This window comes from Bos indicus, chromosome 19 (assembly GCF_029378745.1).
Source record: "Bos indicus isolate NIAB-ARS_2022 breed Sahiwal x Tharparkar chromosome 19, NIAB-ARS_B.indTharparkar_mat_pri_1.0, whole genome shotgun sequence".
Lineage (NCBI taxonomy): Eukaryota > Metazoa > Chordata > Mammalia > Artiodactyla > Bovidae > Bos > Bos indicus.
The window spans coordinates 54,245,090-54,271,162 of NC_091778.1; the positions used below are offsets into that span (position 1 = coordinate 54,245,090).

General features: G+C 52.6%; 1 protein-coding gene across 11 annotated transcripts in view; it reads left to right on the forward strand.

The window, feature by feature from the left end:
• The window catches only part of RBFOX3 (RNA binding fox-1 homolog 3), a 440,999-nt gene that overhangs the window by 75,638 nt on the left and 339,288 nt on the right, over nucleotides 1-26,073 (forward strand). Inside the window, exon 1 of one of the 11 annotated variants that reach the window (XM_070773953.1) lies at nucleotides 12,182-12,452. The exons of the other annotated variants lie outside the window; for them this stretch is intronic. The gene's annotated coding sequence lies outside the window, so the exon portion shown is untranslated. Of the gene's footprint in view, nucleotides 1-12,181; nucleotides 12,453-26,073 lie in introns of those variants that run through there. 11 annotated transcript variants of the gene reach the window in all.

The window sequence follows — 26,073 nt, forward strand, 5'->3', positions numbered from 1 at the left end:
GGTCCCTGCCTCCGAGAACCAGCTTTGTCTATGGTGTGGCCGCCCCACAGGGCAGGACAGGGGTGAATTTCAGAGAAGAGGGTGCCCACCATGCACACCTTTGCCAAGGGCTGTGTTTTTTTATTTCCTCCCTTTCACTTTGTCCCCCCCCATCCCTACCTGCACCCCTTCCTGTGCTGGATCAGCAAGAGCTTGCTCCAGTGTCTGTGGGCTGCTCACTACCCCCTCCTCATGCCGTTTCTTTATCCAGCCATTTGCTCCTCCTGGTTATGGTTAGGGTTAGCAGATCCTGAATCACAGCCCTGCACCTGGAACCCAGCCCCTCTGGCCTGCAGTCTCAGCGGCCTTATTATTACCCCATTTCCATCCTGGCCTTGATGGAGCTCTTTTATCCCCATCCCATTCTAGGGTACGTGCATGAGAGAGAAAGCCCTTATTCCTATATTGTTTTTCCTATTATGACATTCTGCTTACGGTCGAAAAGTGGAACGATACCAAACATCAGAAAGAAAAGAATCCCTCTTTCATCCTGCTACCCTAAAATATAAATAAATGTGGCTCTCTGTGTTTATGCATATTTTACACGTGCCTGTGCTCTCTCTTTCTTTGTGACCACAGAGTCCTGGTCCTGCTCCCGCGTTCCTTGCTGGCTTTCTTCCTGGTCCTGTACTTCTGGAGGAGCCTCGCATGCCCGGGATGGCGGGAATTAAAAAGCAACGCTTTTCCTTGAAGTTGCTCAGTAGATACTTCAGTTCAGTTCAGTTCAGGTCAGTTCAGTCGCTCAGTCGTGACCGACTCTTTGCGACCCCATGAATCACAGCACGCCAGGCCTCCCTGTCCATCACCAACTCCCGGAGTTCACTCAGACTCATGTCCATCGAGTCAGTGATGCCATCCAGCCATCTCATCCTCTGTCGTCCCCTTCTCCTCCTGCCCCAATCCCTCCCAGCATCAGAGTCTTTTCCAACGAGTCAACTCTTCACATGAAATGGCCAAAGTACTGGAGTTTCAGCTTCAGCATCATTCCCTCCAAAGAAATCCCAGGGCTGATCTCCTTCAGAATGGACTGGTTGGATCTCCTTGCAGTCCAAGGGACTCTCAAGAGTCTTCTCCAACACCACAGTTCAAAAGCATCAATTCTTCAGTGCTCAGCCTTCTTCACAGTCCAGCTCTCACATCCATACATGACCACAGGAAAAACCATAGCCTTGACTAGATGGACTTTTGTTGGCAAAGTAATGTCTCTGCTTTTGAATATGCTGTCTAGGTTGGTCATAACTTTCCTTCCAAGGAGTAAGCATCTTTTAATCTCATGGCTGCAGTCACCATCTGCAGTGATTTTGGAACCCCCAAAAATAAAATCTGACACTGTTTGCACTGTTTCCCCATCTATTTCCCATGGAGTGATGGGACCGGATGCCATGATCTTCATTTTCTGAATGTTGAGCTTGAAGCCAACTGTTTTCACTCTCCACTTTCACTTTCATCAAGAGGCTTTTGAGTTCCTCTTCAGTTTCTGCCATAAGGGTGGTGCATATCTGAGGTTATTGATATTTCTCCCGGCAATCTTGATTCCAGCTTGTGCTTCTTCCAGTCCAGCGTTTCTCATGATGTACTCTGCATATAAGTTAAATAAGCAGGGTGACAATATACAGCCTTGACGAACTCCTTTTCCTATTTGGAACCAGTCTGTTGTTCCATGTCCACTTCTAACTGTTGCTTCCTGACCTGCATACAGATTTCCCAAGAGGCGGGTCAGGTGGTCTGGTATTCCCATCTCTTTCAGAATTTTCCACAGTTTATTGTGATCCACACAGTCAAAGGCTTTGGCATAGTCAATAAAGCAGAAATAGATGTTCTTCTGGAACACTCTTGCTTTTTCCATGATCCAGCGGATGTTGGCAATTTGGTCTGTGGTTCCTCTGCCTTTTCTAAAACCAGCTTGAACATCAGGAAGTTCACGGTTCACGTATTGCTGAAGCCTGGCTTGGAGAATTTTGAGCATGACTTTACTAGCATGTGAAATGAGTGCAATTGTGTGGTAGTTTGAGCATTCTTTGGAATTGCCTTTCTTTGGGATTGGAATGAAAACTGACTTTTTCCAGTCCTGTGGCCACTGCTGAGTTTTCCAAATGTGCTGGCATATTGAGTGCAGCACTTTCACAGCATCATTTTTCAGGATTTGAAATAGCTCAACTGGAATTCCATCACCTCCACTAGCTTTGTTCGTAGTGATGCTTTCTAAGGCCCACTTGACCTCATATTCCGGGATGTCTGGCTCTAGGTCAGTGATCACACCATCGTGATTATCTGGGTCATGAAGATCTTTTTTGTACAGTTCTTCTGTGTATTCTTGCCATCTCTTCTTAATATCTTCTGCTTCTGTTAGGTCCATACCATTTCTGTCCTTTATCGAGCTCATCTTTGCATGAAATGTTCCCTTGGTATCTCTAATTTTCTTGAAGAGATCTCTAGTCTTTCCCATTCTGTTGTTTCCCTCTATTTCTTTGCATTGATCGTTAGCACCTACTGTGTCCCTGGTGCTGGCTGGGGACGCAGGGACCTGGCTCACCTGCTGGGAGTTCCGGCCACGGGCAGCCACGGGCTCATGTTTGTGTGATGAACCAGACCAGGAGCTCCAGGCGCCCGTCGTGTCCCAGGTCAGGCACTCCCCTGCCTGGTGGCCTCCCCCAGACGTGGGCTCTGACTGCTGCCCGCCCGCGCCTCTGCTTCATCACCTGAGCTGGAGACGGGGGCTATTTCTGTCCTTTTAGGTTGCGTAACCTCAGCAATTAGATGACACCATGACCTGACCTCCACTCATCCAGAACTTTTTATTATGCTCCAAGTGCTTAAGTGCTCTCAAGGACCCAGAAAGTGGTTTTTGTTCTTTTAAAAAAATTTTTTTTTATTAAAGCATAGTTGACTTACAGTATTGCGTTAGTTTCAGGTATGTAGCATGGTGGTTCAGTTATTTTTTTTTGCAAATTACTTTCATTATAGGTTATTACAAGATATTGAATCTAATTCCCTGCGCTAAACAGTAAATCCTTGTTGCTTATCTACTTGATATATGGTCGTTTCTATATGTTAATCCCATACTCCTAATTTGTTCCTCCTCTCCTCCCCTGGGAGGTGGTTTTTAAGCCTCTGGAGCAGGAAGCCAATGAATTCCGTGTTTGCATGTGGTGTCCCCCAGGGGTCGGGGGCACAAGCTTGGAAGGCCCTGCCCACCCCCGCCACTCCCCAGCTCTGTCTCCTTGAACACCCGTGTGCCCTCTCTGAGTGTCTTGGAAGCAAAAGAGCCCGTTGTGCCCCAGGCCTGGCTCCAGAGCCAGAGGTGAGGTCCTCACTCTTAGTGAGTCAGGGTCAGGGCTAGTGATGCAGACCTGCCCGGAGAGGAAAGTCCTGGGGTAGGAGCTCTGCTGTCCACCGAGAACCTCCTGGGAAGGAAAGTCCAGGCAGCTTCTCTTAGCCTCCAGTTCCTCCCCATCTGTTAATGGAGGAAGTCAGACTAGCTGGTCTCCTGGTGCCCTCCAGCTCTAGGACCTCGGGTTCTGGGCCAGAGGGCTGGATCCATCTGCTCATCCACCTTTTGGGGAACGGTCCCTTGGGGTGCTCCCTGCTACAGCTGCTCCTCGATGTCAGCCATGCTGTCATTTCAACCAACTCTTACCTGGGCTCAGTGTCTCCCGAGTGTCTGAGGAGTGTGTGCGCGCACGTGTGTGTGCGTGCACGCGCCTGTGTGCACACCTAGTGTGCTGTGTCCTTTCCGAGTTCTGCACTTCTCTGTGTCTTCGGGGCTCTCCCCAGATGACCAGAAGAGGCTCTGACAGTGGGAATGGGACCAGCTTTGCTCCTGCGCCACCTGCAAAGCCGTGCAAGGACGCAAGCTCAGAAGGGCTGGCACTTGATTTGAAGCTCTGCTGTTTCTGTCCTGCAGTGTGAGCAAGGGCCTGGGGTTTTCATTTTGTTCTGAGGCCTGCAACTCACGTGGCTGGTCCTGGTGGAGACCCCTCACGCACAGGGTGACGCATCAAGTAGAAGCCCCACTGGAAGAGGCCCCTACCATGCTCTTTCCTGCAGCCTTGGAGGGGGGCCCAGCATTAATCTCACCCTCATGCCTGGCCAGCTGAGGCCGAGTGGCAGGGGCTGGCCTCTTGGTGGCATGACGCTGGATGCCTCCAGGCCCAGATGCCAAGCTCAAGTGGCAGACAACATTAATCACTTTCAAGCCTGTGTCCCTTTGCTTTGGGCGGGGTAGACGGAAGCTGGCTGCTAGGCTGATGTTTAAGCATGGGGAGGGCATTGTGGAGTGTGTGCTGGGGTTTTAATTAGCATCTCTGTTCCTGCCCCTGGGGCCCCCAGCACACTGGGGAGGGCAGCCCGGTTTACTGTGGCTCTAGGCTGCTCCCTATCTCGGCCTAACACTCTCCTCGTCCTTAGCGCCAACCCTGGGGACAGAAGGTCTTGGCAGTCACTCTGCTCCTTCTCTGTCTCTGGCCAGTGGGGACCAGCCTTGGTGCTGGCATCTCCACTTCCGCCCACTGACTCACTCAGTCTGTGGATACATTCCCCAGTGAGCCTTCCCCCTGGGGAAGGTGACACGGATGAAAGCTGGGAAGGGGAGGCGCTGTCCCAGGGAGGGGGCACTGGTCCTGCCTGCCTCCCATTTCCCACACGACCTTGGGCAGTTCCTTTAACTGTGGCCTCATTCTCCTCAACTGCCTGGGTAGACTTGGACTGGATGGCTCCTACTATGCCTTGTGAGTCACTGCAGCTCAGGGGTCCCTGAGACTACCCCCAGGTCCAGTGATTCACGGGAGGAAGTCAGCAAAGCTGTTACACTCCTACACGCACAGTCCACCCAGGGAAAGGACACAGATAAAAGTCAGCAGTGGGACAAGGCGCCCAGGGCAGTGGCCAGGTGAGATCAGGCCTGAGTGTCCAGGTTCGTCTCCCAGTGGAGTCCTGTGGACAGCCCCCAATCCATTCAGAACCATGTTTGACAGTGCTCACCACCTGGGGATGCTCACCTGAGCTCTGGGGTCCAGAGGGTTCACTGGGAGTTGACCACATAGACCTCACTGACCACCTACGTGGCTGACCTTTGTCTGCAGCCCCCCAAGAGGTCAAACTGATACAGTGTGGCCTGAGGCCCCCACCCTAAACCACAGTCAGCACAGACTCTCTGGCTGCTGGTAAGGACCCCAGGTAAACACACTCACAAAGACCCTCCAAAGTCTCAGAGGTGACCTCCCAGGAACCAGGGGCAAGGGCCAAACCTGTTTTTGGGCAAAGCTAACCCTATGATGATTCTGGCCTTGCGGACAGGCAAGGTAGAATGAAGACAATCCAGGGAAGAGGGGCCTGCTGCATTCTTAGTACAGGGACGGCAGAGCGGGCAAGAAGAGGGGCTGAGTCCCGGGGGACTGGCCCCTCCCTGCCCCTGTCCGTTCTGTGAGGGCTTGACTCCAGGCATACCCTGGGGAGCTTGGGCCTGACTCTGGGCTGAGCTGTGAAGTCTGGGCCATTCTCAAATGAGAAGGTTTAGGAGACAGCCACATGTGCCTTTCTCACCTGTCACCTTGCTCGTCTCTCCGGCCTTGCTCTCCCCTTCCGGCCGTCCCCTGGCACCTGCCCGGGAGCGTGGCAGCCGGTCTTGGTTGAACAAGTGAGCCCTGGGGCAGCAGTGGGTGTGTGGGCTCCCAGGGGCAGCCCCATCTGCCGAGAGGGCTGTCTGCCCTTCAGGAGATCAGCAGAGTGGAGGCGGCCTTTGTTTCTTCCTTTTTTATGCCGAGTTCAAAGCTCAGCCTTCCTCCCAACCCCTGAGCTCCTCTGTTTACTTCCTGAGCATCCTTTTTCTGGGGCCTGGTACCCCCAGACCTTTAGGGTACCCACCAGCCCCAGGCTTTCTCCCAGCAGTCCCCCGGGCTCAGCATCCTGAAGCTGCCTCTCCTAGGCCAGCCTCTCCCTTCCCAGTGCTTCTGAGTTCTTTGCCCTGGCAGCCTTGAGCCCCACTTCATTTGGGAGGAAATATTCCACTTATGCCATCTCCTTCCTCCACATGATGGGAAAACAATTTTTGAAATTGTTTTTCTTGAAAGCAGGAAACCAGGAACATGGCTCACTGGGCCTGCCGCCAGCCACTCGGCATCTCCGCACTCCATACTTCCTGCAGACTTTCCTGCCCACTTGCTCATTTCATCTTCATGTGAGGGGAGGCAGGGCAGGTGGCGTCACCCCCAATTTGTAGGTGGGGACACAGGCCTGGCTGATTCTCATGGGGCTCCTCCCTGGGGCTTGTCCTTGCAGCAACACCCGCCCCTCCACACACTTCTATGTTGAGGAAAATGGTGAGAATCAAGCAGATTCTCCCTCAGACCCCCCAGGCCCAAGCGCCACTGGCCTTGGAGGACCCTTCTCAGGCTTTCCCCTGTGGGATGAGTCTCACGTCATCAGGAACACCTTGAACAAGCCCAGTGAACTTGGATGTGGACCTCTGCACAGCACCCCGGACCTGGAGGAAGCGGGTCCTTGGCCTAGCCATCGCTCCGACCTCAGTTAGGAGACCCCCTCTTTCCTTAGTCTCCCTTCTTCCAAACTGCATTACCTCTACATTTTCCTGCTGCTATAATAGATTTTATACAGTCGGTCGGTGCACTTTAGCGAGTGATAGATCACTTTCATTGCTTCGCTTCATGATTAATTTCCCATAATAGTCCTCTCTAACACCAAGGCGAAAAGAGGAAGGAGAGAAAAAAACCTACATGATCCACTTTGTGCTTGGAGTATAAATGAATTAGATTTAATTTCTGTTTAATTGTTTCCATAGCTCAACCTCTGCTGACTTCACAGGATAATTTATTTTGCAGTCTCAGGGAACAGGAGGAGGGAATAGGGGACAGAGGCTGTAGCCAAGAGGTCTGCCTGTGGACACTGTTTAATTATACCTGATAGTCTTATCTCCTCGTAATTATTGGAGGCTTGTCGGGCTTCTCCGGCGGCCTCCCATCCACACTGAGGATCGATTCCTGGTCAGACCTCGGGCCAGCTGCCTTCAAGAAGGCCAGCCATCTGCAGGGAGTATGGCGTGGAGTCGAGAACAGCAGAGGGGATTCCTGAAGTTGCTGGTGGGGAGGCAGGATGCAGGGTAATGTGTCTTTGGAAGTGGAAATTTTCTGATGTTACTGTTGATGTTACAAAAATGATGACTAACCCCAGTGCATCAACACAACAGTTTTCCCCCAAATCCTCTCTCTCTAGAGCTGGTGAGAGGCCATGGTGGGCAGGGGGGGTTTCCACTGTTCCTCTTCCAAAGTCATTTGTTAGAGCCGTGTTGACTACAGGCCCTCTCTGCCCAGTAACTGAAGCGCTTAGTGAGTGGTTGGTCAGCAGAAGGGAGGCCCCTCTTGCACTCCACTCTTCCCCTACAGAGGATGCTGAGTTTTTTCTTTGAGATTTATTGTGGTAAAACACACATGACATAAAATGTACAATTGGAGCCGTCTTTAAGTGTTCACCTCAGTGGCATCAAGGACATTCACACTCTTGTGCAACCGTCACCACCATCTATTTCTAGAACTTTTTCATCATCCCCAAGAGAAACTTTGCCCATTAATCAGTAGCTCCCTGACTTCCCCAGTCCCTTGTTCAGTCAATAAATTGTGTCCAACTCTTTGTGACTCATGGACTGTAGCATACCAGGCTTCCCTGTCCATCACCAACTCCTGGAGCTTCCTCAGACTCATGTCCATTGAGTCGGTGATGCCATCCAACCATCTCATCCTCTGTTGTCCCCTTCTCCTGCCTTCAATCTTTCACAGCGTCAGGGTCTTTTCTAATGAGTCAGTTCTTTGCATCAGGTGGCCAAAGTATTGGAGCCCCAGCCCCTGGTAAACCTCTATTCTACTTTCTGTCTCTGTGTATTTGCCTATCCTAGGGATGTCATATTGGAGAAGGAAATGGCACCCCACTCCAGTGTTCTTGCCTGGAGAATCCCATGGACGGAGAAGCCTGGTAGGCTGCAGTCCATGGGGTTGCACAGAGTCGGACACGACTGAAGCAACTTGGCAGCAGGGATGTCATATTAGTGGAATCATGCACTATTTACCCTATATGTCTGGCTTATTTCTCTTAAGGTGATGTTTCTAAGCTTCTCCGTGTTGTAACCTGTGTCAGTGCTTCACTCCCTTCTTAAGGCTAAATAATGTTCTGTTACGTGGATGGACCACACTTTTTCCTTTCATGGGCAATGAACAATGTTCTAGTGGGCTTTGGGAACAGTCCAGAGGCCATAGCCCCACCCAAGTTACTTGAGCACTCTCCTCCTGCCTGCCATACCATCTCTGGCAGTCAGAGAAGAAGGTCCAGGGGCCCCCTCTGTAGATGCCTTCCAACCTGGGGCTCCAGCAGAGCCTGGAACTAGCAATCCCTCTGGTCTGGTCATGAATATTCATGAAGCAGCTCTTCCTGGGCCATCTCCATTTAATCCTCTCAGTTCAGTTTAGTCGCTCAGTCGTGTCTGACTCTTTGCGACCCCATGGACTGCAGCACGCCAGGCTTCCCTGTCCATCACCAACTCCCGGAGCTTACTCAAACTCATGTCCATTGAGTCGGTGATGCCATCTAACCATCTCATCCTCTATCGTCCCCTTCTCCTCTCCTCCTGCCTTCAATCTTTTCCAGCATCAGGGTCTTTTGGTACCTCCATTTATAGATGGGGAGATCAAGGTCAAGGGACATCAGGGGATCTGGTCAAAGTCCCTCTGGAAGGGTCAGCACTATGTCCTAAGACCACATCTTTTGGATCCCAAAGCCTGTCGTGTTTCTGTTATCCTGCACTGCCTGGTGGCTCTGTCCCATTCCGCCCTTACCAGATGGAATCAAGACACCCACTGTGCCTGCAAACTTCTGTGTGTAGCCGTGAAAACTGCTCTGCAGTGCTCCATCTTCACTGCCTCCTTGAAGATCCCACTTGGGGCATGATGCTGATGGAGGTCCAGGTTGCGGGGGTTAGCAGGGAGCAAGTCACAGGTCCAGTGGTTCCCAGTGTGACATTATCGTGCATCCAGCCTTGGTCAGGGGTTCACAGGAGTCCTGGGAGCAGTGGAGGGGCCTGGCAAAGGATCAGTCACCCCCAAAACAGGTTGCTGCCTTCTGTGTTTCAACATTTCTCCTCCTTGGTGGAATTACAAGCTGTGGGGGCAGAAAACTCTCACTTGTACCCAGTGCCTGGCACACAGGAGAACCTTACAAGTGCTGCAGAGAGGACCCTGTTGGAAAGGGTGAGTCCTCAGGTGGCATTGCCTTAAAACAGGAGGGAAGATGGCTCTGTGCTCGGATCTGCCTACTTAGGCTCCACGCTTGTAGGAACTTGGAGCAGAGGCTGGGGCCAGCAGAGGGAAAGGCAGGTTTACACTGTGCTGAGATACCTTCCTGCAGTTCAGAGTGATGATGGCCCGTCCCTCAGGAATGATTCGATGAAATGCCCACCGCAGGCTGCCTATCCCCCACGTGTGGACACATGCCCACTCCTCACGTTTGACCAGCACTCTCTTCTGCCTCATTCTCACTGCCCACTGCTAAGGAGACCCCTCCAGGATCAGTCTCCTGACCTTGCACTTGGGGAGCAGAATAGATGCACACAGGGAAGGGTGAGGGGGCCTCAAGGGAAGGTAGGGGGCTGAGGGAGGGGAGGGGAGGCCAGAGGAGAGGCAGTGTGGCTTGCCCCTTCTTACTTTGCATCTTAAACACTGTGGGGCTGGGAGTGTTTTCAGCAATGGGAATAGTTCATTTTTCTTCATTTGTTGTGTTGAGCGTTTGTTGTGTCTGGGGATGCTGACTGATACGGCAGCAGCTAACCCTCCTGGCCAGCCAGACCCTGCTCTAGTTCTCTCTCTGTTGTCCTGGGGAAAGTTCTTGGCCGTGGGCACATGGAAGTGTGGATTCAGGCTGGTTCAGTGGAGCAGACCTTGGTTTAAGTCCTGGAGGTGAGCACCTCCATAGAAGCTGGGTTTCCAGAAGGAAAAGGGTACAATGTGGCTCTAACTGCTTCAGAGCACCTGGAGGATGTATGTGGTGGTGCAAAGATGACCTCCTGGTTGGTGAAGTGGGCTGGGTCTGGACCACATGGGTTTCTGTGGAGGCTCAGTGGGGTAACTAGCACACAGCAGTGTAAGCAGGGCCCTGCGTGTACAAACGGTCGTCTGGGCGAGCACCAAGTGTGCGGTGTGTGCTGGTCCCGAATCTCCCAGGTGCAAGATTCAGATGCCCGCCTCTGCTGCTCGTGTCGTCGGGGTGGAGGGGGGAGCTGGAGAGAGTCTGGCCCCTGGGTGCCTGGATGTGGGGACTCAGTGGGGAGAGAGGGCCCTTACTTGTTGGCTGCATCCCAGTGGCTCCCCTGCCAGTTGAGGTTGGTATTGGAGGACACGTGCCCTCAGCCCATCTGGGTGCCCTTCAGGCAGGTCTAGTGATTCTGGTGAGGTGGAGGGCCCTTTAGTAACGTAAAAACCCTAGAGAAGGTTTGGAACGTTCTGCTGAGGTCACAAGTGAACCTGTGGACCAATCACGGTTTCACTGTTTTGATTAGCTCAGAGGAAACAGTGACTTACCAACAGTAGGGGTGACCTGATTACTGCATGAAGAGGGCCCATGGGGTAGACCCACCGGAGGTCTGCTAGGGTGTGTGCCTGGATGCTCCCACAGGGGGAGCCACTCTGGGAACTTGTGACCTGCTGGCATGTGAGCTGTCCTACCACGAGGCAGGGCACCCCTCGTTCCCATGGGCAGTAGAGGGACTGAAGGCCAGGAGAGCCCAAGGCCACACAGCTAACCTGTGGCTGTGCTAGGCCGTGACCCTAAGCAGCTGGCGCCGTCTCACCACGAGGACTGGGGCCTACCACGGGGGCCACATTCGTGGTGATGTGTGCCTGGCATCTGCCACTTGATGGATAAATCCCCAGCTGACTTCACAGTTCATCTCGGGTTGCCTCTCTCTCTCTCCCTTCCTGCCCCCATCCCTCAAGACAGACCCGGGACAGCCCTGGGCTCTCGGCAAGCCTCACCCTCCGAGCCCTTGGGTATTTATCAGGTTTCTGTGACCATCTTCCCTGCGAGACCAAGAGCCTCTTGAGCAGGACTTAGTCCCTAAATGCCTGTGCCCAGCACCACACATGGGAACAAGGGTGGTCTAACCCTGGAAGAATAGGAAACGTCAGCCCGCTGTGCACACACACACATACATACACACACACGTGTGTGCTGATTCACCTGGATGTGCTGACACCCATGCACCTGTAAACACCTAGTTTGCTGGGGTGTCTTCCCCGCTCTTTCCCTCTTCATCCTCAGGAGGTACCCCCACTCTGGGCTCCTCCACTCCCTCAGCCAGCTAAGCAGGTGTTATGCTTGGCCTGGGCACCTTTGCTGGGATGGCCACCGTCCTGGCGGCAGCCTCCACCTCTTAGCAGAGCCCTGCATGTTCCCTGGGGAACAGCAGGTGAGGGGTGGTCCCAGATTCCACATGGTTTGGTGAAGGGGCTGAGTCTCCCAGTGTTCACGGACCCTGTGGACTTGGCCTTCTAGCTCAGTGGGAAGCTGCAGCCAGGAGGGCCCGGAGGCCTGGGGCAGGCAGAACAAGGCCTGCCCCCTCCCCTGGAGCTCTGGTGTTTTCCTCAAGGCCGGCCTGCCCTCCCTTTCCCTGCACCTGGCCAGCACGGTGACCGCCAAGAGCAAAAAGCCCAGCGATGGGTGCCAGGGAAACGTCCCCATTCTCATCCCCTCCATTAATCACCAGCTTTCAGGGCACTGGGGCCCCTGTTTAAGACGCACCGGTGATTCCGAGGTGAGCGCCGGCGCTCCCAACCTCTGCTGTTAATCTGCTCCCTCGGAGACAGGCTACCTCGGCCTGTTAATCACTTGCTGTAATTACAGCCCCAACTTTTGCACGAGGAATGTTAATTGATGTGTTGGATGGAGGCGCTGTGCACGCACGGTGTCCTTCTCCTGTGACCCCCAAATGCCAAGGTCATAGGATCTGGTGGGGCTCACAGTGCATAGAAATGAGCAGCGTGGGGGGTGGGGGCGGGGAGGGTGGCTGGCTGCCAGCAGCAGCCGGGCTCCTCGCCCTTCCCAGCATATTGCCTGCTTGCCAGTCCAGGCAGTGGGTAGGGGGAGGGCCACTGTGGAGAGCGAGGGCTGGATCCTGGAGGGCCGGGGCTCCCCTCTCTGGCAGGGTTGGGAGTCAGCCTCCCAAGAAGCCTGCCGGCCCTCCTGGGGTATGGTCTTGGACGTCCTACCCATAGGGTGGGCTCAGCGACTTTTCCGAGGTACCTCGGAATTCTGCTGCTTCGTCCCCTGTGGGAAACTTGGCTTGGCTGACCAGCAGGACTGACTTCTGCCCGTTCCCTGAACTGTGTGAGGCCGTTCACAGCACCCCTTGGGGCCTGGAGGTAATTTTATGGCCTCTGCTGCCATTTACTCTTGTCATGAAGTTTGTTTTTCTTCAATTATTAAAGGAATATATGCTTGTTAGAAAATACTTGGCAATACCTCCTAACGTCAGGCTTTTGTGCCCAACAGTAGGATGGAAGGGACTCCACTGACTGCTTAGTGCCGGCTCCATCCTAACAGCTTGGAAACTGAGGTTCAGAAAACGATGGAGCGGCCAGCCCCGAGTCCTTGGGTCCATGGAAGCACAGGCTAGGACCCTGCTTCTGATTGGGACCTTACCCACACTGCCTGGAGCTCCCAGTTCCCGGGCCCTATCCTTGGATTCTGGCTTGAGTGTTCCCCGAGGGGCTGGAGTGATGAACAGAATGGTGGAATGATGGCAGGCTTGGAGAGGAAGGTTGGGGAGGGCGTGGTTCCCTGGACTCCTGCTGATGGCGTGGCAGGGATGATCCCCTGCCAGGCCTCTTGGTGGTCCTGCTGCTGCTGCTGCTGCTGCTGAGTCACTTCAGTCGTGTCCGACTCTGTGCGACCCCATAGACGGCAGTCCACCAGGCTCCCCGTCCCTGGGATTCTCCAGGCAAGAACACTGGAGTGGGTTGCCATTCCTTCTCCAATGCATGAAAGTGAAAGTGAAGTTGCTCAGTCGTGTCCGACCCTCAGCGACCCCATGGACTGCAGCCTTCCAGGCTCCTCCGTCCATGGGATTTTCCAGGCAAGAGTACTGGAGAGGGGTGGCATTGCCTTCTCTGCTTGGTGATCCTAGATGCCCACAATGCCCTTGGGAACCCCAGGGTAGTTGGGGCAAGGAGCCAGGGCTGCAATGAACCCAAACATCCTCATAATCTGAGCATGGCCTCGTGAGGTCTGTAGAGGGCATGGGGCCAGGCGGAGCAGGTGGTGGGAAGGACAGGAGGGCCCTTCTCTTGTCATCTGATCAGTCTTGTCTCCAAAGACTCTGTACGTCCTGCTAAGGGTCACCCACAGGGAGATACAAGGTGCTGAGTCCTGTCCCCCAGTCACCACCACACTGACACCAGGCTGTTCTCATGCCCTGTCCCTATGGGGCCCCTTGCCCACAGAGGGGGACCCCTCTGTGGCTTCATGGCTGTGGTCGATTGGGCATCAGTGCTGGCCATTCAGGCCTCACTTGAGAGTCAGCTGAAGTGCTAAGAGTCACAGTACCTCCCTCCCTGGATTCTGGATGGTGGGTTGGGGAGGGCCCAGGCATCAGTGGCTTCCAGAACACTCCAGGTGCTTCCAAGGAGTAGGCAGGGCAGAGCACAGGGTCTGGATGGAGGTGTGATCCACAGGTGCTATTGAGTTTTGTGTCTGCGATGCCGAGGGAAAGTCAAAGACTTGGCCGTGCCTGGTGGGGAGGATGGGTCGGTAGAGAGGACAAGACTGGGAGGCCAGGGCAAGGGTGCCCGCTTCAACCCCAGTGGAGTCATTAAAACCCCAGTCAGCTTCAGCAGAGCCAGAGTAGGGAGGCCCTGAGCACTGCTGTGGGGTGACTGTGGGGAGGGGTGAGAGGGAGGAGGGAGCTGGGGAGAATGACAACCAGGGATCTGATGCCTGAGGGTCCGTGCAGGGCAGGGCGGCTTGCCCATCCCTAGAGACCTGCAGTGGAGAGGCAGCAGGGAGGCCTGGGTCCAGTGCCGGACGCCCCCCGACCTGACAGGGGGCCCGGAGCCGGGAAAGGGTGTGATCAGCCGGCGCCACTGACCTGGTACTGATGTCCCCCGTCCACCCCAGCTGGGTGATCACCCCACCTCGGGCCCCTTTTGCCACCCCCATTCACTCTCATTATGGACCCCAAGGGTCAGGCTGTGGAGGCTCTTTCCAGCAAAAATGAATAAATAATGGATAAAATCTACCACCAACCAAGAAGGCTCCCAGGCTGCTGAGAGAATATTGTCCTGGGTGTTAATGATGTCTGCGCTCAGGACCAGTCTCCTCTGTTCTCCCCTGTCTCGGATTCCACCGAAGGGTGCTGACTACTTCCTGGAGGTGGGGGGATGGGTATCTTCTTTAACTTCTCAGGCAGCTGCTTGACAGCCCGAGCTGTCCCAGAGGCCAGTCCTCACCAGGCTCAGTCCTTCACAGCTGGCCTCCTGGGATGACGTGGCTCAAGACTTGTAGATCCTCTCCATCCTGGGGGCTCCACTGGGCAACACCTGGAATGGTCATCACTGGGGACGGGCCCTGTGCACACCCTTTCCTGGTCTACTTCTCTGTGACCTAATGTTTTTATCCTGCCAAGACTTGCCGGGCTGGCAGATGCCATCCCTGCCCCACCGCCACTTCCCAACCTGCGACACCCAGGACCTCGCCACCCTTGACACGGCCTTTCTCCCACCGTCGAGGATTCGGTCTTTGTTTACTGGGCCGAGGTGCTCTGTGGCCGGGGGCAGCATTGCCAGAACATGGGGGTCCCTGCTCGGGAAGTCTGACAGCACTTGGACCCAAGGATGGGCCAGGACGTGGAGGTCACCCAAGCCAGCTTCCTGCCCAGCAGGCCCCTGCTTCCCAGTGCCCCACGACAGATGGCTGCGAGGCAGCTCCTCCAGTGTTCCCATGACTCGTGATTTAGTGATCACGGGAGCCAAGTGACAGCTGAGAGTCCTCATCCCTGTCCTCAGAAGGGTCCTGCAGTCCAGCTGGGCAGGAAACCGGCATCCTCGGGTCCTGCCTGCTGCTCCTGACCGTCTTCCTGCCACTTCCTCCCTCCTGCTCCCCCTCTGCTCTGGCGGGAGGCAGCTTCCACATGGAGACCTTGGGGTCGCTCTTGGTCTGCAGGAACTCAGGGTCTCTATTTCCTTATTGCTCATTTGGGTTCCTCTTCTCCCCCCTCAAATGCCTGCTTTCTCTGTTTATCTTCATCCATAGCCTGTGAACTTCACCTAGTCAGCTGTAAGCATTCATGTGTTGGGTTTGGATGGGAGTGGGAGATGGGGGGGCCCCGGGGCCTGAGTCCACCCTCGGCCTCTTCCCAATGGTGTGGCCTTGGCCGGGAGGTACTCTCAGCCTTGGTTTTCTCCACTGTCAGCTGGGGGCAACGGCAGAAGCTTTTGGTCGTGTGGATTCAATGAAACGTTCAGGAAAGCATCCAACACCTTTTTTAAAGGATGGCAGTGAAACAGATCCGTTTCATTGTCAAAATGCTCATCATAAACCCTCCAGGCTGACCAAGCAATCCCACACTGCCCCATTTGGCCACCTCCTTGGGTTCACGTCATCCCAGATGCTTCCAGGCTGACCTGCCTCTCCTAACTGTGCCTCCCTGGCGTTCTGACAGTGCCTGTGTCTCTGTTTGGGGGATCCCAAGAGCAGACCCTGAGATAAGTGGTCAAAGGCATGCAGTGATGGAAAGAAAGAGGAGGGGGACAGGAAGAGAGGCAGCCCACCATCTTGAGGGCAGCTGGAGCCTATCTCAATGGGGCTCTGGGGACCAGTGAGAACATGCCCCCCAGGGCTCTCCCATCATGGGGAGGGGTGGGATATGTGTACACCCATCTGTGCCATTCCTCCTTGAGGCTGCTCAGGGGGCATAATGCCTGGACCTCAGGACTTCAGGCCCTGGCAGATGGAGAGAGCCCCAGGCAGAGGCTGGAAGTTCTTTGTGGGGGTGGGGGGGAATGTAGCTGTGTCCTCTTCACAAAGTCTGGGTCTCAGCCTGGGGGTGAGGGTGGAGATTCCCTTCCCTGGAGTCTCTTCTAGCTCAGACCTCAGAGTAATGGCTCATATTGCTCATATTGCTCATCTCGTGTTACCTCTCACTCGCCAATCCCCCTTTATCTCAGTTCCCTGTGATAGTTAATACTTCTTTATATGAAGCATCTCCAGTAATTTTGAGGCAAAATGAGTGTGTGGTTTTGCCTCCTGATTGGACTCTGATAAAGAACTGGTACTGGGGGTGGTCCTCGGAAGTGGAAGGGCTGGGCACTGAAGTGTCAAGGTGGCAGGACATGGCAGGGCCCGGGCAGTGTCTTCTGCAGACCCTCACCTGAGGTGGCGATGGTGACGATGCTGATGGCTGAGCATACAGAGCACTTTGGTGGTTCCCCACTCAGATGGCTTTGGGGTGGCCCTCCCCATGAAGTGGTGGACCTTTCTGCCTGCCTTGGCCTCAGAGACTGAGCTGTGGGGACGTTCAGCAGTAGCTGCCCCCTGGGAGCCCTTCACCTTGCTGGGCATCGGCCTTCACTAGCCTAAGTTGGCACCTCCCCAAGAATGGTTTCCTGTGGCCGGTGGCCAGCTTTGTCACCAGGGAATGAATCTATCTAATCTACTCAAATCTAATCTAATCCCCACATGCATATGCTATTGACATATGGTTTTGGTGTCATATGGTATCTGTGGTTGGCTGAAAGATATCCATGGGGCAATCCTGGAATCCGTGAATTTCACTTTGTGTGACACAACCTGACTGTGCAGGGGTGATTAAGGTAAGGACCCTGGGATGGAGAGATTATTCTCTATTATCCAGGTGGGCCCCAAATGCAATCCCAGTTGTCCTTAAAAGCGTGGGGGAAGGGGAGATTTGACACAAACAGAAGAGAATGCCTGTGACAACAGAGGCAGAGACTGGAGGGATGCGGCAACAAGCCAAGGAGCCCTTGGGGCCACCAAGAAGCCCGAGAAGGCAGGCCATGGATTCCTTCCTAGGGCCCCTGTGGGAGTGCAGCCCCGCCACACCCTGATTTCAGCCCCATCATGCTGCCTTCAGACTTCTGGCCTCCTCTGGGAGAGGCAAGACTTCGGTCATTTCTTGCCACCCAGTTTTCAGTCACTTCAGTTCAGTTCAGTCACTTAGGGCAGCCGAAACTTGCACGGTATCATAACAAAACGCACCGCAGGGGGCGCTAGTGAGCTGCACTAAATGAGAGGGAATCTGCTTGTGTGGCTGTCCTCTGGGCAAGGGAGAAGCCTTGATTTTTAAACATGTGCTGTGACTGTTCTGGATGTTTCCCTCTGGTTTCTTCCTCTGCCATGTTCTGACTAGGGACATGTTCTGGTGCCATGAAAGCTTTAGTGACTGGGCACTTGGACACACAGGCAGACCCTGATGACACTGGTGACCTCACCCAAGCCCCAGTCCCAGGAGCTCTGTCGGGAGAGGGCATTCAAGAGCTCAAGATGGGGGATCCAGGCACCCCCATAGGTGTCTTGTCTGAAATCACTAAGGTGGGTGGACATGAAGGGTCAAGGTAAGCACAGGGCTTTGCTGGATTCTAGCTCTGGATGAAGGGTTTTGTGCCCCAACCTGACCCAGGAGCCGCTATCGATCCCACAGGACCAATGCTTTCCTTCAGAGAGCTTACATTCTGACAGCCGGCCATGGAGGAGTTTGTGGGAGCCAGGCAGAGGACAGTCCTTCCCACTGGGCAGCTCCCAGGACCGGGCGACACTGCTTCTTCTCATTGGATTTTCCTGGTGGATCCCTGCAAAGATATTTGTTTTGGAACTAGAAAATGTGGCAACTAGAAAATTTAAGCTTACTCAGGAGACTCACACAGTCTTTCTGTTGGACCAGACAGCTCCGGAAGTTGACAGAGACTCTCACTGCCCTCTGCCCACTTTTAAGTGAAGGGACCCTAGTTTGTTTGTTCCTTATCAGAAGGGACTTTCAAGAAATCGTTCCAGGAGAGGTTGGCAGAGGTGACAGTGGTGTCTCCTGTCCTGAAGGCCTGCCTGGATCCAGGTGGACAGGGAGTCAGGAGGCCTGGCCTCCCACCCTCCCCAGCCTGTGTTCCCCACTCAGGAGCACGGGCAGTCTAGGGAAGACAGGAACAGGCAGCCCAGGGAACAGAAGTGCATGTTTGCAGTTCAGAGACAGACAGTGAGCCCTTTGGGCAGCAGAGGCCCCACTGCCCAAACAGGTGTTGATCTTGAGGCTGGAAGTGTGAGACAGAATGTTCATAAAAGACTACTTTCCAAGCATCACTTTGCATTTCTGTAATAGGCATTAAATTTTTTTTGTGGTAAGATGTACAAAAATGTTACCTTTATAACCATTTCTTAGGGTCCAGGTCTGTGACATTAAAGACATTCACATTGTTGTGCAGTCATCACCATCACCATCTCCGGAACTTCTTCATCTTCCCCAAATAGACGCTCTCCCCATCCAATGCTAACTCCCCACAGCCCCACCTTCTGCCCCTGGCAACCACCATCCCACTCTCTGTCTCTATGGATTTGCCTGTTCTAGGTACCTTGTATAAGTGGAATCAGACAGTATTTGTCCTTCTGTGACTGGCTTATTCACTCAGCATATTGTCCTCAAGATTCAGCCATGTTGCAGCAGGTGCCAGAATAGAGTTTAATTTTTTTTTTAAAGGTTTACCTATTTTTAGCGGTGCTGGGTCTTCGTCTCTGCGTGCTTTCTCTGGTGGCAGTGAGTGGAGGCTACAGTGCATGGGCTTCTCATTGCAGTGGCTTCTCTTATGGAGCACGGGCTCTAGGTGCACGGGCTTCAGTAGTTGTGGCCCATGGGCTTAGTAGTTATGGGTCCCCGGCTCTAGAGCGCTGACTCAGCAGTTGTGGTACATGGGCTTAGTTGCTTCTCAGCATGCAGGATCTTCCTGGACCAGGGATTGAACCCATGTCCTCTGGGTTGGCAGGTGGATTCTTAACCATTAGAGGACCAGGGAAAGTCCAGAAAAGAATTCAATTTTTAAAAGCCTTTTCATGTAACCAGTCTCACTCCATTCTAGCCATCCTGTACATGGGTTATATTAGCCCCATTTTCAGATGAAGGTACCAAGGCTCACCATAGAGGCTCACTGAGACATGCCTGGAGGTCACATGGCCAGTGAACAGGAGCAATGACATATTTTTTCTGACCTTCCCCTGGGCTCTGCCCACTTCTCATTGGCCAGGTGACACTGATGGGCCCACAGTTTTTCCAATCTATCTTACCCACCCTTTTAATAACATCTGTCACGTAAGTAGAACATCAAATCAATTCTGGAAGAAAACCTTATCACTCCCGGTGTCTCCTCTTGTTTCCCTCTCCCCTTCTCTTGAGATGAGGGAGTGTGGTTTCTAAGAATATCTCCAAGTGATGGGACAGGTCAGTTTATAAATACTGTGTAACCTGAGATGATGGGTCCAATTTGAAGCCTGTTGACAGTGAGGCTTTGAAGGATGGGCTCCAGGCGGGGGGTGTGCATGCTCACGGAATGCAAATCAATAATTTATGAGGAGAAGGGCATGTTATGCAAATTCAAGGTATTGGCATTGTGTCTGCAACAGATAAATGCTAGGATTCCATAGAGGGAGGGGCTGAACTAAAGCGAGTCCTCAGCCCCTGGGCTCTCACGGGTTCAAACTTGTGACTATGGATGGTGATGACCAGGAGAGGTCAGCATGGAAGGGGACTCGGAAGCAAGAGAAACCTGTCCCCTGGGGCTCTAGTTTCCAGAAGTCCTTGGATGTCCCCATTCCATGATAGCTGGGAGGTTTCCTGAGTGCTTCAGATACCTGGTTTCTGTGGCCAAAGAGTCTTCTGGTGTCAGAGAATTGAAGGTCTGGAAACCCCAGACCTTCCACCTGTAGGTGGAGGCATCGCTGGGTGGCCAGAGCCACCCACTTACCTGGCTAATCTGTCTTCTGAGAAACTGGCATGGGCAGAGGTATATTGCTTAACCAACCTCATTACTCTTGTGCATTTAGCGGCTCAGGGGAAGATAATACCTTTCAGGTTTGACCCAATTTTAGTTTTTGTTGTCATAACCATGGAAAATCGACCTTTGGCCCCTCAGCAGCGGGCCTGAATGGGAAGTGATTTATGGCAAGCACGCCAGGCAGAATCCCTAATACACTTGCAGGAGAGAGCCACACACCCTCCGTCGCAGCCCTAATCTCTGCTGAGCAGCAATTTCCACTACAAATTCTCATTCTTCCCTGCCACCTGAGCACCCAGCTCCCTGGAGATTCTGAAAATTGCATTACCTCAACTTCAAAGTAGACAGATAGATGGACAGACAGACAGACAGACAAATCTCTTTACTCAGTGTCTGCATTTCCAGGCCACGGACAAGCTTGCTGAACTCTCAATAGTCATTTCTCTGCCTATGCTGTGAACTGCAGTGTCACTTCCTATTTCCGATGAGGTAGCAGGCATTGTAGGCCAGGAATTGAGGCTTCATGTGATCTGTTTGCAGAAGTCTTTCCTTTTCTGACTTTGTAGAAGAGACACAATTAGAAGATATATAATATCTTTGATGGGCTTCCCAGGTGGCACTAGTGGTAATGAACCCGCCTGCCAATGCAGGAGACATAAGAGATTTGGGTTTGATCTCTGGGTTGGGAAGGTCCCCTGGAGGAGGGCATGGCAACCCACTCTAGTATCCTTGCCTGGGGAATACCCGTGGACAGAGGAGCCTGGTGGGCGACAGTCCATAGGGTTGCAAAGAGTCAGACACAACTGAAGCAACTTGGCCTGCATGCAATGTCTTTGATACAGAGACAGGAGAATGGGGTAGAGAAATCGAAGGAGAGTAGGTGTATTGGTTAGCTACTGCTGTATAACAAACTACTTTCAAGGTCAGTTGCTTAAAACAAGAATCATTTCTCTTCATTGCTTTCAAGTCCCTGGGTCAGTTGCGGGGTCAACTGATCTTGGTTGGGCTCCCTTTGGGACTGCAGAGTGACTCAGTGGCTCTGCTGCAGGCTGGGTCCAGCTGGAGCAGCCCTGCTTCATGTATCTTTCATCCCCCTCCTGGGACCAGGGGCCCGATCATGGTAATAGGAGAGGCACCAGAGAACAGCAGGAACAATCAAGGCTTCTTCTGGCCTAGCCTTGGAAATGGCTCACCATCTCTTCTTCCTCCTTCTGTTGGCCAAACAACTCCCAGGTTGAGCCCAGATTCACAGAGGGCATAAAAAGAGAATCTACCTTTTTAGAAGAAGGGAATGGCAACCCATTTCAGTATTCTTGCCTGGAAAATTCCATGGACAGAGGAACCTGGTGGGCTACAGCCCATGGGATCGCAAAGAGCCGGACATGACTGAGTGACTAACACACACTAACACACAGCTTTTCAGCAGGAAAAACTGCAAAGTCACATGATTTATTTAGTGCTTACCATGTTGAAAAAGATCCTGTTGCTGGGAAAGATTGAGGGCAGGAGCAGAAGCGGGCAACAGAGGATGAGATGGTTGGATGGCATCATTGACTGGATGAACATGAGTTTGAGCAAACTCCGAAAGATAGTGAAGGATAGGGAAGCCTGGTGTACTGCAGTCCATGGTTGAACAACTCCAGTTGCCAAGAGTTGAACACAACAGAGCAACTGAACACAACAACAAACAATGGACTAGTCACTAAATGAAGTGTTCTGTATACATGGTCTTATTTATTCTTTATAGTAGCCCCAAAAGAGAATTATTATCACCCAATTTATAGGTGAGCAAATTGAGGTTGGCAAAGGTTAGTGACAGGGGAGCCGGGATTTTGATCCAAGGTTATCTGACTCCCACGGTCAGACTCTTAGGCACTATGCCTTCTGGTCTTGTAGCTCTGCCCTCTAGTTCCTGGCCCTGTTCTCAGCCTTCTCTTCCCCTCACTGGGTTACTTTGTAAATGGATGGATGAATGGATGAGTGGGTGGTCAGGTTGATGGACAGACAGATGGATGGATGGCAAACGGGCATACAGTTCAGTAGACAGATGAAATTGATATTTCCAGGGACCTTAGCCTCTTTTTTAGAAAAAATTTTATTGAAGTGTAGTTGATTTACAGTGTTATGTAAATGTCTACTATACAGCAAAGTGACTCAAGCATATATACATTCCTTTTCATTTGTAGTTTGTGATAGGATGTTGATTATAGTTTTCTGTGCTATATAGTAAGATCTTGTTGTTTATCCATCCTATACAATATCAACAGTTTGCATTTGCTAACCCCAAACTACCAATCCTTCCTTCCCCCACCCCACCTTCCACCTTGGCAACCGTAGGTCTGTGAGTCTGGTTCTGTTTGGAAAGTGAAAGCGAAGTCACTCAGTCGTGTCCGACTCTTTGTGACCCCATGGACTGTAGCCTATGAGGTTCCTCCATCCATGGAATTTTCCAGGCAAGAATACTGAACTGGGTTGCCATTTCCTTCTCCAGGGGATCTTTCCAACCCAGGGATCGAACCCGGGTCTCCCGCACTGCAAGCAGCCGCGTTTACCATCTGAGCCACCAGGGAAACTCTTCTGTTTTGTATATGCTCATTTGCGTTGTATTTCAGATTCCTCATATAAGCGAAATTATATGGTATTTGTCTTTCTCTTTCTGATTTCACTTAGTATGATAATGTCTGGGTCCATCCAGGTTGCTACAAATGGCATTATTTTGTTGTTGTTTATGACTGAGTATATATATATATTTGTACATATGGACCACATCTTCTTCATCCATTCATCTGTCGATGGACATTTAGCTTGTTTCCATGTCTTGTCTATTGTAAATAGTGCTGCTATGAATATAGAGGTGCATGTATCTTTTCAAAGTTTAGTTATGTCTCGGTATATGCCCAGGAGTGGGGTGGATGGATTGTATGGCAACTCTACTTTTAGTAAGTGAGTGAAGTTGCTTAGTCATGTCCAACTCTTTGCGACCCAATGGACTGTAGCCTACCAGGCTCCTCCATCCATGGGATTCTCCAGGCAAGAATACTGAAGTGGGTTGCCATTTCTTTCTCCAGAGGATCTTCTCGACCCAGGGATCAAACCCGGGTCTCCTGCATTGGAGGCAGAAGCTTTAACCTCTGAGCCACCAGGGAAGCAAAGAGGGATCCTTCTTCTCCAGGCCAGGGTGGGGTCTGGGTGAGGACACTTCCTATGTTGTCATGTTCTCTCCTTTCTTCTTACTGTTAGGGAGCTGACACTGAGGCTTTGGGCGACAGCATGCTGATGGCTGTGGCCCTCCTGCTGCTGCTGCTGGAAGCCCCCAGGGGCAAGTCTCTTTGCCCCAAACACAGGACACCCGCAGTATCATTACACTGATCATTGCTTCTTCCCAGACATATTGATCTGACTCCTGTCGCTGACTCTGGCAAGTCGAAAGTCTCTGAAGCCTCAGGGACCTGAGAAAGCGGCTGTGACTCAGGGTCTATTGTCAGTCCAGGAGCTGACAAATTTTTTAATTTAAAAACTGAGTACAACTTGGTACTCTGTGACAACCTAGAGGGGTGGGATGGAGGTTCAAGAGGGAGGAGACATGGCTATACTTATGGCTGATTGACATTGTTGTATGGCAGAAACCAGCACAGCATTGTAAAGCGATTATCCTCCAATTAAAAATAAATGAAAAAAAAAAGAGTAATTTGCATACTGTGAAATGTATGTATGTATGCATGTGTACGTGTGTGTGTGTGTGCTGAGTCGTATCAGACTCTTTGCAACCCTTTGGACTGGAGCCTACCAGGCGTCTCTGTCCGTGGGATTTTTCAGGCAAGAATACTGGAGTGGAAGTCCCCCAAATGTATAGGTCTTAATATAGACCAAGCAGTTTTGACAAATGTATGCATCTGTGTAACTATTACCTAATTTGAGATATAGAACTTCCCCATCTCTCGAGAAAGTTCCTTGATTCGGCACGAGGCACTAGAGTGCCTTCGTGGGGTGATAGGATGCAGGCAGGTGAACCTGGGACTTAGTTCCTGCCTTAGCTGGACTGTCAGGATGATGGCCTCAACCAATGCAGGCCTGTGAGACCCCAGCTCCTTTGGGCTAATGTGACTGGCCGAAAGTGGGCAGCAAAGGAACAGACAGACAGGAGAAGGGGCCTCGGTCGGAAGGAACCAGGCAAGGTCATCGGCTCGTTGTCCCCTCCATACAGTCTCACTCATCATCCAAGAAGACGTCCGAGTCCTGTGTGGCAGGCGCTCCTGTGAGGGGCAGACAGGCATTTGGCATTCAAGTGATGCTCTTGTAAATACCTGAGACCATATATGGGAGGCTCAGAGGTGGGCATCGCTATGCGAATTATCCCACAGCAGGGCCCTTGGGAATTCTTGGAATGGTTGTGCAAAGGACATGTGGTTACAGTAGCTAGGTGATATATATATATATATATATATTTTTTTTTTTTTTTTAAGCACATTATCATTTTAAGTTTTATTTCCTGATACTCAGGCTTGAACTGCATTCCCTGTGGCCAGGGAGAGAGGTGTGGCCCAACAGGGGGAACATTTAAAAAACCTTCCAGGAGACACAGTCAGGCTCCAGAAACCCCCAGACCTGGGAGTGCACCACAGAATGGAGGACTCAGGGCCAGGTCGGGCACTTGGACCCCAGGGAGGGGAAACAGTCATTTCGGTTCCTGCATTGCAAGAGCAAAGACCGAGTCTTCACTCAGGCCCACTGGCTTTTATGACCCAAAGGCCACTACACCCCCAAAGTCCTTAGCACCCTTCCCATCAGCACCTCAAAATGCTGGTCCACACAGACATCCAAGTGTCCTCAAGAGGGAGCCCTGGGAGTCCCCATTCTGCCCCCTCCATTTCTCTCCACTTTGCAAGATTTAGAATCCTGTTAAGGCCTTGGTCCCCTCCATTGGTGATGTAAAGCCAGTCTGGAGAAAACGTCAGCTGTTCAACATCGAAATCCTATTACCAAATGCTGTGCTTCCACCCCACAGATGCGGGGCAGCACTAAGATAAGTGAGAAGGAGTCTCTGATCCAGTGGTGCTGCGCTATCTGCCCAGCCCACCTAGGAGGGGCTGGAGCAACTGCGGACAAGTCTCATCCTCACCCCCCAACCCCCGGCCCCCCCACTCCAGACAGCTCCTTCGACCCTACCTGCTAAGCCCTCCCCACCTCCCTCCACCTAGTTCCCACCTTCTGCGCCCCTCCCCCACACTTCCCCACTGACCTGCCAGCTCCCCTCCTCCTGCCCCTCCCTCAGTCCCTTCGCTCCATCCCACCTCCTCCATCCCCTCCCTCAGGTCTATACCTTCTGCGACTCTACCCATGTGCCTGCACCCCGTCGCTTCCCAGTGCACCCCATCTCCAGGTATCTCAGCCCCCCGTGTCCCTCCCACACCTCACTGCGCCCTGCGCCCATCGCCCCACCCTGTACCCTCCTACATCTCCACTCCCTGTGCTGCCTCCACACCTCTTTTGCCCCTGTGTTCCCCAGTTCCTTCACTCCTGAAGCCCAGGGATTCCTTCCTGGAGGGTGTTTCTGGCCCCTCCCATCAGGCCCTCTAGATAGCTTGGCCAGGGTCTCGCTACCCAGTGCTGGGCTAACTCCCCTGTCCCAGTCCCTGCCCAGTAGAGCATCCCTGAGCAGGTGTCCCAGGCCTGCAGAAGGGCAGAAGAAAGGGGACAGGTGTGAAGAGGTGGCTTTGATCTTTTCCTGGGGGTGGGCTTTGGATAATGCCCAGGAAGCAGAGTGAGGCTTAACTGTGGGGAGTGGGCTGCCCTTCACCCCGCGCCCAAATCGCAGAGTCTGCTTTGTGAACAGACATGGCCTGAAGATGCGGCTTACTTGGTCTGCTCCAGGCTCCCCACCTACACCTGCCCATCTTCCTAGTTCTGGTGAAAATCACTGACCTCCAGCTCTGTGATACCAAGGTGGGTTCTCTCCAAGTGTGTTTGTCAGAGGGATTGACTTTCTGATATATGC